At 35.0% G+C, this 12,090-nt stretch overlaps 1 protein-coding gene across 1 annotated transcript in view; it reads left to right on the forward strand.

Moving 5' to 3' along the window:
- The window catches only part of CTNNA3 (catenin alpha 3), a 1,791,870-nt gene that overhangs the window by 750,552 nt on the left and 1,029,228 nt on the right, over window positions 1-12,090 (forward strand). The window lies entirely within an intron of this gene.

The following is a 12,090-nucleotide window of genomic DNA, read 5'->3' on the forward strand; positions in this document are numbered from 1 at the left end:
ATTGCCTTAATACCAAGTAATAATGATATAAAGGCTTAGAGAATCATAGAATTGGAAAGGATTTTGAGATTATTTTATTCAATACACATTTTACATATCAGAAAACTGAAACCCAGAGAGATAAGGTAACTAGCTTTATTGGCATATGACATGGGTATCAAAACTTTGTGTGGAACTCAGATCCTTTGACTCTAGTGTATTTTTTATACTATTCTGTCTTCTTTAAATCCAAACCAAAGTTTTTTTTCTTACTTTGTGAAAAACAATAGCACTAATAGATGACATTTTACCTGTTTTCATATAGAGTTATCCAAACAACTAAGACTTAAAATTTGTTTTGTTAGAAGTGAAATAATAGGTCTTAAACTATTTGTTTCTTTTACATTTTAAAAGCAATACATATTTATTATAAAACATGAGGATCATGGTTTCACTGTCCAAAGTTTGGCAATTATGCAAATTTTTTACTAACTTGAATTTGATGCATCACATTGGACAGGGAGGCCTGGCATGCTGCGGTTCATGGGGTCACAAAGAGTCAGACACAAGTGAGCCACTGAACTGAACTGATTCTTTGAAGTGGATGAAACAATTATTTCAAATTCCTTCTACTGTTGGGAATTTAGTTTATAGAACAATCTTTATTGATGTATCACTCAGTTGAACTTCCCTTAAGTCACTGAAGCATATAAATTATTGGCTCCACAAAGGAAAGAAATCACTGCCTTTCTAATACACAGTCTCTCTTCTATATGGCTGACATTATCTTTTAAATAGCAAGTTATCCCATGCCAAAGGACAAGATAAATAGAAAAGAATTATACTTTCTTCTCCTAAGATTTGGTGAGTTTTCAGTGGAATGACCCAAAGAATGGTCTTACTGCTTCCCTAAAACACTACCACCAATCTGGTTGTGCTGTTGTTTTGCTTAAATCCATTGAGAAGCTCACTGTCACCTCTGGTTAAACATGACATACCTCACGACACACAAGGTTTTTCTGATTTGATTCTTTTTGTTGTCAGATAAAGTCAAACACTCAGCCATCAAAAAAATAGGGACCTTACTGGAGAAGGAATTGTAGGTTCATTTTAATGCCCTGCACTTTGCTGTTCTCCATTTGTCTTATTGTCCTGTATTCACCTCTGTTCTGCCTCAAAGCTCCAGTTAATTCGTGGTTTTTGCTTCCTGTAGAGTTTGCTTGCCACAACATCTTCAGTGCCTACACACTACCTCATGACTCAGCTTTACTTCATATCAGCTCATTCTTTCAAGACCTTTCAGCTTACAATTCTAGAGAAAGCAAGTCTAAAATGCCTTCTCATAGGCTGCTATCTGACTTATGAGTTGGTTCTTGAATAAGGTGATCATCCTGAGTCTTATCAGATATGATAGACGGTTGAGAGTCATGGTGAGTTCGGCTTATAAAACTGGGCAGGTGCTTCACATGGGGCCTATTGCCATTATGAAGTATGGAGAATGAAACTTGATTTAAAGGTCCTTTGCTGTCTTGTCCAAAGCTACCCTTTTGTCATTATTTCCACTCACTATGTCATATGCTATGCAGCCCACAATCCAGTCACATCAAACTATTTATCATTCTCTGAACAAGCCATGTTCTATCATGGCGTACTTCACTGTTTACACTGTTCTTATACAAATATCCTCCCCACCCTCATTGTCCGTCAGGTGAAATTGTCTGTTAGATCAAATGTTGAATTCTCCATACAGTCTCTTCTAGGGATTTTGGTTGACTTCCTCATAAGCACTTTTGGGTTATATTACATATACGTATGAAATACAAATACATTGTACCATATTTGTTTATATGTAAAATTTTCCAACAAAATAGCCTTTATAGTCAGGGATGATGGAATATCATTCATTTTCAAATATCTACTATTGACACATAATGCATATTCAATATGTGTTAGAAGAAAAGAAAAAAATCAAAGTGATACAATGGGAGATACTCCTATCATAGTCAAGAGTCCCTGGAAGGAGTACTGTAGCTGACTCACAGGTTGCCCATGATACACTCAAGTATAAGGGCAATGTATGTACCAAGTATGATAAACGCTCAACTTTTGAGTCAATGAGCCAGAATACTGGTTTATTTTTCACCATTTGCAATCTCTATTCAACTAAAAAGTGTTGCAGATGGATTTTTATTGCTCCTTCATTCTCTTCCAACCTGAGAAATTTTACTCTGAGGGCACTTTCATTTGTGTCTGAAGGCAGTGTCCTTGTATTCACAGAAAAACAACTCCTTATTTGGGGTTGTTTGTCAACACGTGCAGGGGCAATCTGCAGACAAGCTCCTCATCTGGGTCTGTTTACTCCTCCATTCCTTACCCATAGTATGACCTCAGGGGGCATTTTTTGCCTTAAGTGGGCTTTCATTAGGGAGTTTACTGGAATATCTGTAACTTCCCAAAAGTGTGCCCATGGTGTCAAGAAATCTAGCTTTAGAAGCCAGCTTGAAGAAACCTGACCTAAAGGACTGGTTGTGAGCTGGTCCTTATTTCTCTATTTTGTGTCAGTTCTCAATTCTAGGTGTTGGAGGGAGAATTCAGAGGAAAGAAAAGACATATTTCTATACTCACATTGTTTACAATCCAGAATGGCATAAAGATGAGACACTTGTTACAGTGTGGGTAGTGAGTGCTACCATAAAAAAAAAAGACAGGGTGCTATGTGATTTCATAGGATTGACAGCTATCCAGACACAAATTGCAGAAGCAAGAATTTAATTCAGTTCTAGCTAAGAAAAATTATGGTGATAAAAGTGCATGCTTTTACAATAATTAACTATTAATACATCTAGCCAGAGCAGTATTCAGAACACTTCCTTATTTGTTTTGTACATTCTCAGTTATATTCAGTAGAGATGGCTTGAAATTTAACCTAACCATGCAATTTAACCTAGCTGGTATTCAGCAAGGCCAGTATCTCTTAGTGAACACCTGTAACATATTGGTCAGTGAAAAACCACGTGAGTATTATTAGTCATATCTTTAAAATTCTACTTTAAGGCATCTTTGATAGCCTGCACCACCCTTTCATCCTAAACATTCTTTAAAAACAGATGCGGTGCCATGGTGACAGCTTGGATAAGATCCTTGTCCACAGATACTATAACTTGACTGAGACAAATGTGGACCTGTTTGTCAGAAGTAATTGTGCCTGGCAGCTTGGATGCTGCAAAAAACTGGCATAGAGTCACATTGTCACCCCAGTGGCTTAAGGTTGAAGCAAAAGCACTTAAAGTCATTGTGAGAAGCAGTATACTGAAGGGAAAAGTTTTTATCTTACAATGCAAAATCAATATGGAATTCTGATCCGATTTTTTTTTTTTTAGTCTTTTCCCATGGGAAAATTAGGTGTCTTAGACAGTTTATGCCAAGCAGCCTGCCATGTGGTATGCACTAACTTCCTTTAGTCTTTTCAATATCAGAATCAATTTGAGGCCATCAGATAGAGCTTCTAGCCAAGGCTTTCAAGCAGACAATTCCCACATGTGCTGTGTGTAGTGAAGCCAATATAATGCCTTCTGGAATAAAAATGTAACTGTTCTACAAAATAGATCCTTATGCTAAAACAAACACACACAGGCCTTGTGTTTATGTTTTCAGATTAGTTTCAAGAATTTTAATGAATTTCTGAGTTTTTTACACGTCTACTTTGTAACAACAGATAATCTGAGTTCATATTAATTTCATTTTATTTCATAAGCCAGAACATAAGAATCAAGAAAGTCTTTTCTTAACTGATCTGATGGTAGTGGCACACATTTTTTAATATGTGTTAGGGTTAGATATTCTCAACTATTAGATATTGATGGTGTTCTCTGAATTACAATTGGTGGTATGATCAGTTGAGAACTTCAATCTTGTACAAATTCATCAGATATATTAGTCTCAGAGTTCCCTATATGAGTTATATATGAGAGCTCCAACTTTGGCAGGAACATAATACAAGTTTCTATTTGCTTTATATGATAGAAAACCTCTCAAAATATAGATTTCAGAAAATAACTGCAACTTTCAGTTCAGTTCACAGCACATATAATGTACAAATTCTTTATATGTTCATTATGGATTATCCACCTGAGGTGTCTAAGAAATAGATTAGATTAGATTGAAAATTGGATATCAACTTGAAAAATTAGTAGGACCAGAAAAACAACATAGTAACCAGAAAAAATGAAAAATAGATATACAAAAATAGTTGTTTCCTTTTGTCTTCAAACAGATTATTGTTAGTAAAACAGAAGAAAACAACTAATAAAAACAAAAGTTCTTGCAAGCTACATATCATCTCTGACTTACCTTAGGCAATGTGCACAACCTACTAAGGGAACAGAAACATAAGTGAAATGATAAGAACAACAAAAATGCTACTGAGCAACAGAAAGGATAAGGATAATAGGTTTCCAGATTGGAAGGCTCAACAGCCTGAATTTATCTGTGTATAAATTCAATGCTACATGATCAAAACCACAGCAGGAATTTTTGTGTTCAATTCTGTGCTTTTAAAATATTTTTAGCTTTTAAGCATTCCAATTTGTAAATTTCCAAACAGACAAAAGTAGAGAGAATAAGGTAATGAACTTTACTGTACTCATCACCCATGTTCAGTGGTCAACAATTATTATTAGCACATGACCAAGCTTTATTTATTTATACATTATCCCCCTACCTTAGCACTCCACTCTAATGGACTATTTTGAAGCAAATCCCAGACATCACACAATTCACCTGTATGTAACTCTGAAAGATAAGGACTGTAAAAATAATTATTGCTATGATGCTATTATACTGTCTCATTTTAAAAAGTTAGTAAAAACTTGATAACTTCCAATCAAATACCAGGCTTCCCTGGTGGCTCAGTGATAAAGACTCTCCCTGCCAATGCAGGAGATGCAAGTTCAATCCCTAGGTGAGGAAGATCCATGCAGTTGGAAAGAGTTGAACACAACTTAGTGATTAAACAACAGCAATCAAATACTAGTCAGTATCAAATTCAATATATATTTAAATACACATACTCATGTATACATACATATATGGTTGGGTTTTTAGAATCAGAATCCAGACTAGACCTTCACTTTGTATTTTCATAATGTAAATATAAAATTCCTTTAAATATAAACTTTCACCTACATTTTCCCTTTATACTTTATTTGTTAAAGAAACTAGGTTATTTTCCTATAGAATTTGCCACATTCATGTATTTTTCTGAATGTTCCTCCATGATTCTCTTTAGAATTTCCTCTGATCCCTATTTCCTAGGCTGCATCTAGACATACAAATTTGATCAGATCCAGTTTTGATGTTTTGGCAGTAACACTTCATTCAGAATGTTGGATCCCTCCCATTGTGCCACATTAGGAAATCCACAATGCCTCTCTTTATTTTGGTGTTAAGACTGAGCCATAGGTTTATATGTGGTTGGATTAGCTCATCCATTAAGAAGTGCCCTGTCACTTGTTCACTGAATGGTTTAGTTTTCACTGGTAATTATTATATAGGTCTATTTTTTCAACAAGTATTGCAATATAGTAAGAGACTATCATTCCTTTTTCATTTAATAACTGGAATTCTTATCTAGAAAATAACCTTCATCAAGTGTTTATGTTGAGGCACAATTTGTATAGGAAAGCAGAAAAATACTTGATTCTTTTGCTTTAATTATAAGTTTTCAGAATAATAATTTGATTCTCTAAAATTCTCTGGAGATGACTCTTAAATTGTTATTTGTCATTGTAACCTTATGGATCGTATCATATTTGACAGTTTTTAATTCATTGCTGTTATTGTTTTTTGTTGTTTAACTTATCTCATTTTTGCTAATAAGAACCTCTTTAATTTTGCCTCCAAGTCCTTTTGAAATGATCCCAATAGTCACTGATATATTCTCACTTTCTGGTAGGCAAGCAGTCCCAGACTCTTCTCTTGTATTTTCAGCTCAGACCAGGAAACAGCCATATCACTAGGGCATCTCGGTTCCTTTTACGGGAAATGAGGTTCATAGCCCGCAATCTGGATAATAAGGAAGCTCACAACTCACCAACTGACAACTAATTCTAGGCCTTTTTGATAGCAAGATTTTAAGAGAAATGCTTTGTTTATATTGATATCTCCATACCTTCCATATTTCCAATTCAAATTTTGGATTATTTCCTTCTCCAGGGGATCTTCCCAAACCAGGGATTGAACCCTAGTCTCCCGCACTGTAGACAGACACTTTACTGTCTGAGCCACCAGGGAAGTCCCTTTATTTCATATGTTTATTTCTTATTTCTTAAACTGAGTTTAGTTCCATAAGATTGTACATATGCAATAATTTAACAGCAATATTAATAATATAATTAGTTAAAACAACTGAAGATTTCTTTGCAATTGTTATTGTCATTAGGATATACTTCCCAGGCATATATAATCAACTTATTGGTTTATGCCACTTAAAATAATTTGCATGTGGTTAAGCAACCAGTTCATACAGTTATATTCCCTTGTTTCATTTTGCCTTTGGTTTCTATGGATTATTTTTTTAGTTTTAATTAGTTGTTTTAAAGATTATTTAAAACATTATTACATCCCTAAAGTTAAAACTTCAAAGTAAGGCACATTCAGAGAACTTTAGCTTATTTACCTTGTCCTTTTTCCCTGGATGTCACCATTTTTATTCATTTTTGGTTTGTTTGTTTTTTTTAAAAATATTATAGATATATCTCTATATGTATTCCTATCCCTCTTTTCTTTGATAGAAGTTAACACTTTACATGATTAAACATCTTGCTCCTTTTCACTGAAAAAATACATCCTTAAAGTATTCAGTACAATTCCTCACTATTTTTACAAAAAGCAGACATTTTAAACATGGGGCCAGGAACCGGGGTAGGTAATCTCATTCAGTCAACCAACTTTTAATGAGAGATTAATAGAAGTATGTGTAATAGTCTTGTGATAATAAGATTAATAAGCCACAGATTCTATAATAATGGAGCTTAAGATCTATTAACAGAGAGAGATACTTAACTAACAATTACTCTACAGTGGTAAGTGCTGATGGAAGTGCACAAAGAGTGCTGCCAGAGGAATCCACGGGAGAGACATCAAAGCCAGAGAGGCCTTGAGCTGAGTCCTAAAGAATGGGTAGGAGTTGGCCAGCATAAAGGTAGAGTCTACAGGAGGGTTCAGGTAGAGGGAGGAGCAGACGTGGATTCCCATGGACTGGGGGATGATAACATGGACCCAGAGAGATGAGGCTAGAGAACCAGGTGGGGAAAGTTCTGATCAGTGAAGTCCGTGTACTCTGAGCCATGGGGTCTGGATGTGGCCTTGAAGATTCTGGAAGTAGGCCAGAAAGCATAGGACTTTAACATGAAGCTGTTGATGCAGGAGTTATATTTTAGAAAGACAACCTTTCACTCAATTGTTTATCAGTTTTATTTAAGAAATGATTTATGATCCATGTTACTATTAAACATGTTCTTTAATATCAAAACATAACCTATTGGATATGCTACAAAATCTGTATGAGGAAAAAAAAACCCTAAAAGAAGATCATTAATAAAATCAACCAGCCAGTCAACTAACCAACCAAACTGTGACCCAAGTACCTACCATCTGGCCAAACTCCCTCCAAACCCCCACCTCAGCAACTTGTTATATAATCTAAGTAACTATTGAAGTTTCAAAGAAACAAACATATGAGCTGTGTTGTTTCATAGGACCTTTTATATATATATATATATAATTATTATTTTTTTTTCCCCAGGATTCTTGCCTGGAGAATCCCATGGGGGTCTCAAAAAAATTGGACATGACTTAGTGGCTAAACAACATATCTATTTATCTATCTATACACACATACCTACTATAGTCATAGTCATTCAGAGCTTGAAGGCAGGATATATTCAGTTGTAAAGTACCTGAAAGTCATAGCACTCTTATGATGCATCATGAAGTATTTAAATTTAAAAATAAAATTTAAAAATTTTTAAATTAAAAAAATCAAAAAATCTTATGCTAGACTTGTTGCTACTAATTGTTATGGTTTATGTCAGTGTTGAGGCAGGCTCTGTTCTAGGGTTTTATATGTAGTGCCTCCATTAATCTTCATGACTTTATTATAAGGAAACACGTGTGCTATCCCTACTTTATAAATGAGGAAACTCAGGTACAAAGAGATGAAGTGACTTTACCAGGATTTAAAAGTAGTAAACAGGCAGGGTTGGGTTCACACTACACAGTCTGACTCCAGACTCCAGAGTTGATGGTATCAATGATTATATTATACTGCCTCCCTTTTTTGGAATACAGAAAAAAGAAAGAAGCCAAAGGAAATAACACAAAGGAAATATATGAAAGAACATTTTATTTTAAAAATTTCTAGAAATTAATTTTCCCAACTTAATTAACAAATCTTAGTGATTTTAGTGATAATACATTTTGATCTACCCCACCAAAATATGTGAATATTCTTTAAGGTTGTGACAGAACGTCTGTGGATACCCAACGCTTGACACATGAGATGCCTGAAGTCTTGCAAGAGGTATCTGGTTGATGACAAGTAAAAGCACAGTTCATGCCTTCTGTATCACACAGTAAAGTGTGAGATTTGGAAGAGAGCTTTAAGGGCATTTTAGACCCAAAGAGTCATTGGTCACTCAGATCATATTTAATTCTAGACCCTTCTAAGCCCCAAAGAGAAAGAGGGAATTGAGGCTGAATTTGTTTCTAATGGTGCACTACCATCCATACTTCCAAATAGGTCATTCTCACTTATTTTTATCTGTCACTTTTCCCTCTTTCCCTGTCCAGCTTTCAAAGATGGCACAATTATACAGAAATGTGGCTAGTCAATGGACCACTTCTAAATTTCTTGTGAATTTCTTCAATATTTACCAAAGCTCTGATCATTTTTCTAATCTTAATGTAAGTGAATAGTCTACTCTATGTATACACATAAAGTACAGTTTGCAAAGATCTACATCAAGGGAAACAAGGCTTTTTTATTTGGTGCCACAGTTAATTGGCTTCAATTACATATGAAAACCAGGAACTGCTGAATCCTGTGTCTTTCCTTTCTTTGTTGAGCCTGTTGTGCTTTAAAGAAATCTCCATAAAAATCTAAAATGTAATCAAAGCGATAAATATTACCAGGAAAAAAGTTACGAACGTCTTTGTTAAAATATGAATGCACAACAATATGAAGACAAAAATGGCTATGTTTCAGTTATTACATAAATAGGACCCTAGATTTAAATGTTTTATTTTTATTTATATATATACATTTTTAACTTTCTGGTCACAAAAATTCTTTGTTTACATTAAGTTGTCCTTGCTTTATGTTTCTATGTTTTACTTGTGTCTTTTTGATGACTTTTTGAAAATCTGGTCCATGAAGAAACAAGCTGGACTTAAGTTAGGCATTGTGTAATATTTACTCATACTTGAGGGCAAGAATGAAAGGAGGCAAACTGATAAAGTAGAATAAACACTCATAGAAGACATAAAACAATTTAAAAACATGGAAAATCAGAGTTATGGATAATGTTGATTAGAGTAATAGAGAGAATGTGGTTTCTGTTATCCATCAGTCGTGAGTTCTTTTCAAACTCCTTCACTTACAATACTCTGCTCAAATTAGTAGCGATGTCTGGAACCAGTTTCTTTCTAAAAATTAACAACTTAACAATTTGTTAATTTCTATAAATTTTCTCTCAGACTATTTTGAGAACATATGACAGCAACTAGTAAATTCATGAGTAAAGTTAGTACCTAATTTAATATTTTGTTGTGTTTGTATGTATTTCATCTAGAAATAATTTCAGTACCATTAAATAACATTTTTCTCTTTCTGGTATAATTTATTCTGCAAATATACTCTGTAGATGATGCCACTTAAACATAAAATTTAAAAATGCATACATATGTCAAATACCTACGGCTTTTTCTCCAGTGTTACATGCAAAGAATATAAGAATGAATAAGATAGGATCCCTATTGCAGAATCTTTCCAAATTTTTCTTTCTGCCTCTGCCAAAGGACTCACTTGGATATAGGTTTTTTTTTTAATTTATTTTTTTATTGAAGGATGATTGCTTTACAGAATTTTGTTTTCTGTCAAACCTCAACATGAATCAGCCATAGGTATACATATATCCCCTCCCTTTTGAAGCTCCCTCCCATCTCCTACTCCATCTAGATTGACACAGAGCCTCTGAGTTTCCTGAGCCATACAGCAAATTCCTATTGGCTATCTATTTTACATATGGTTATGTAAGTTTTGCTTACTCCTTGGAGGAAAAGTTATGACCAACCTAGACAGCATATTCAAAAGCAGAGACATTACTTTGCAGACTAAAGTCCGTCTAGTCAAGGCTATGGTTTTTCCAGTAGTCATGTATGGATGTGAGAGTTGGACTTCTGTGAAGAAGGCTGAGCACTGAAGAATTGAGGCTTTTGAACTGTGGTGTTGGAGAAGACTCTTGAGAGTCCCTTGGACTGCAAAGAGATCCAACCAGTCTATTCTGAAGGAGATCAGCCCTGGGATTTCTTTGGAAGGAATGATGCTAAAGCTGAAGCTCCAGTACTTTGGCCACCTCATGCAAAGAGTTGACTCATTGGAAAAGACTTTGATGCTGGGAAGGATTGGGGGCAGGAGGAGAAGGGGACAACAGAGGATGAGATGGCTGAATGGCATCATGGACTCGATGGACGTGAGTCTGAGTGAACTCCGGGAGTTGGTGATGGACAGGGAGGCCTGGCTTGCTGCAGTTCATGGGGTTGCAAAGAGTCGGACACGACTGAGCGACTGAACTGAACTGAACTGAACTGAACTGATGTAAGTTTCCATGTCACTCTTTCCATACATCTCACCCTCTCCTCCCCTCTCCCCATAAGTCTTTACTCTAGTCTGTTTCTCTATAAATAAATAAATCCTTCAGTACAGTTTTTCTAGATTCTGTATATATGTGTTAGATATGATATTTATCTTTCTCTTTCTGACTCACTTCACTCTGTATAATAGGTTCTAGGTTCATCCACTTCATCAGAACTGACTCAAATGTGTTCCTTTTTATGGCTGAGTAATATTCTATTGTGTATATGTACCACAATTTCTTTATCCATTCATCTATTTATGGACATCTAGGTTGCTTTCATGTTCTAGTTATTGTAAATAGTGCTGCAATATACAATGGGATACATGTGTCTTTTTCAATTTTAGTTTCCTCAGGGTATATGCCTAGGAGTGGGATTGCTTGGTCATATGGTGGTTATATTTCTAGTTTTTTTAAGGAATCTCTATACCATCTTCCATAGTGACTATATCAATTTATATTCCCACCAACAGTGCAATAGCATGCCCTTTTCTCCACACCCTCTCCAACATTTATTTTTTATAGACTTTTGATGATGGTCATTATGACCTGTGTGAGGTGATATCTCATTGTAGTTTTGATTTGCTTTTCTCTAATAATGAGTGATGTTGAGCATCTTTTCATGTGTTTGTTAGCTATCTGTATGTCTTCTTTGGAGAAATGTATGCTTAGGTCTTTTTCCCAGTTTTTGATTGGGTTGTTTGTTTTTCTGGCATTGAGTTGTATGAGCTGCTTGAATATTTTTGAAATTGATCCTTTGTCAGTTGTTTAATTTGCTATTATTTTTTCCCATTCTGAGGACTGCCTTTTCACTTTGCTTGTAGTTTCCTTTGCTGTGTAAAAGCCTTTAAGTTTAATCAGGTTCCACTTGTTTACTTCTGTTTTTATTTCCATTATTCTAGGAGGTAGGTCTTAGAGGATCTTGCTTTGGTTTATCTCATCCAGTGTTCTGCCTATGTTTTCCTCTAAGAGTTTTATAGTTTCTGTTCTTACATTTAGGTCTTTAATCCATTTTGAGTTTATCTTTGTGATAGTGTTAAGAAGTTTTCTCATTTCATTCTTTTACATGTAGCTGTCCAGTTTTCCCAGCACTATTTATTGTAGAGGCTATCTTTGCCCCATTGTATATTCTTGCCTCCTTTGTCAAAAATAAGGTACCCATAGGTACAGGGGTTTATTTCTGGGCTTTCTATCTTGT

This window comes from Capricornis sumatraensis, chromosome 10 (genome assembly GCF_032405125.1).
Source record: "Capricornis sumatraensis isolate serow.1 chromosome 10, serow.2, whole genome shotgun sequence".
Classification (NCBI taxonomy): Eukaryota; Metazoa; Chordata; class Mammalia; order Artiodactyla; family Bovidae; genus Capricornis; species Capricornis sumatraensis.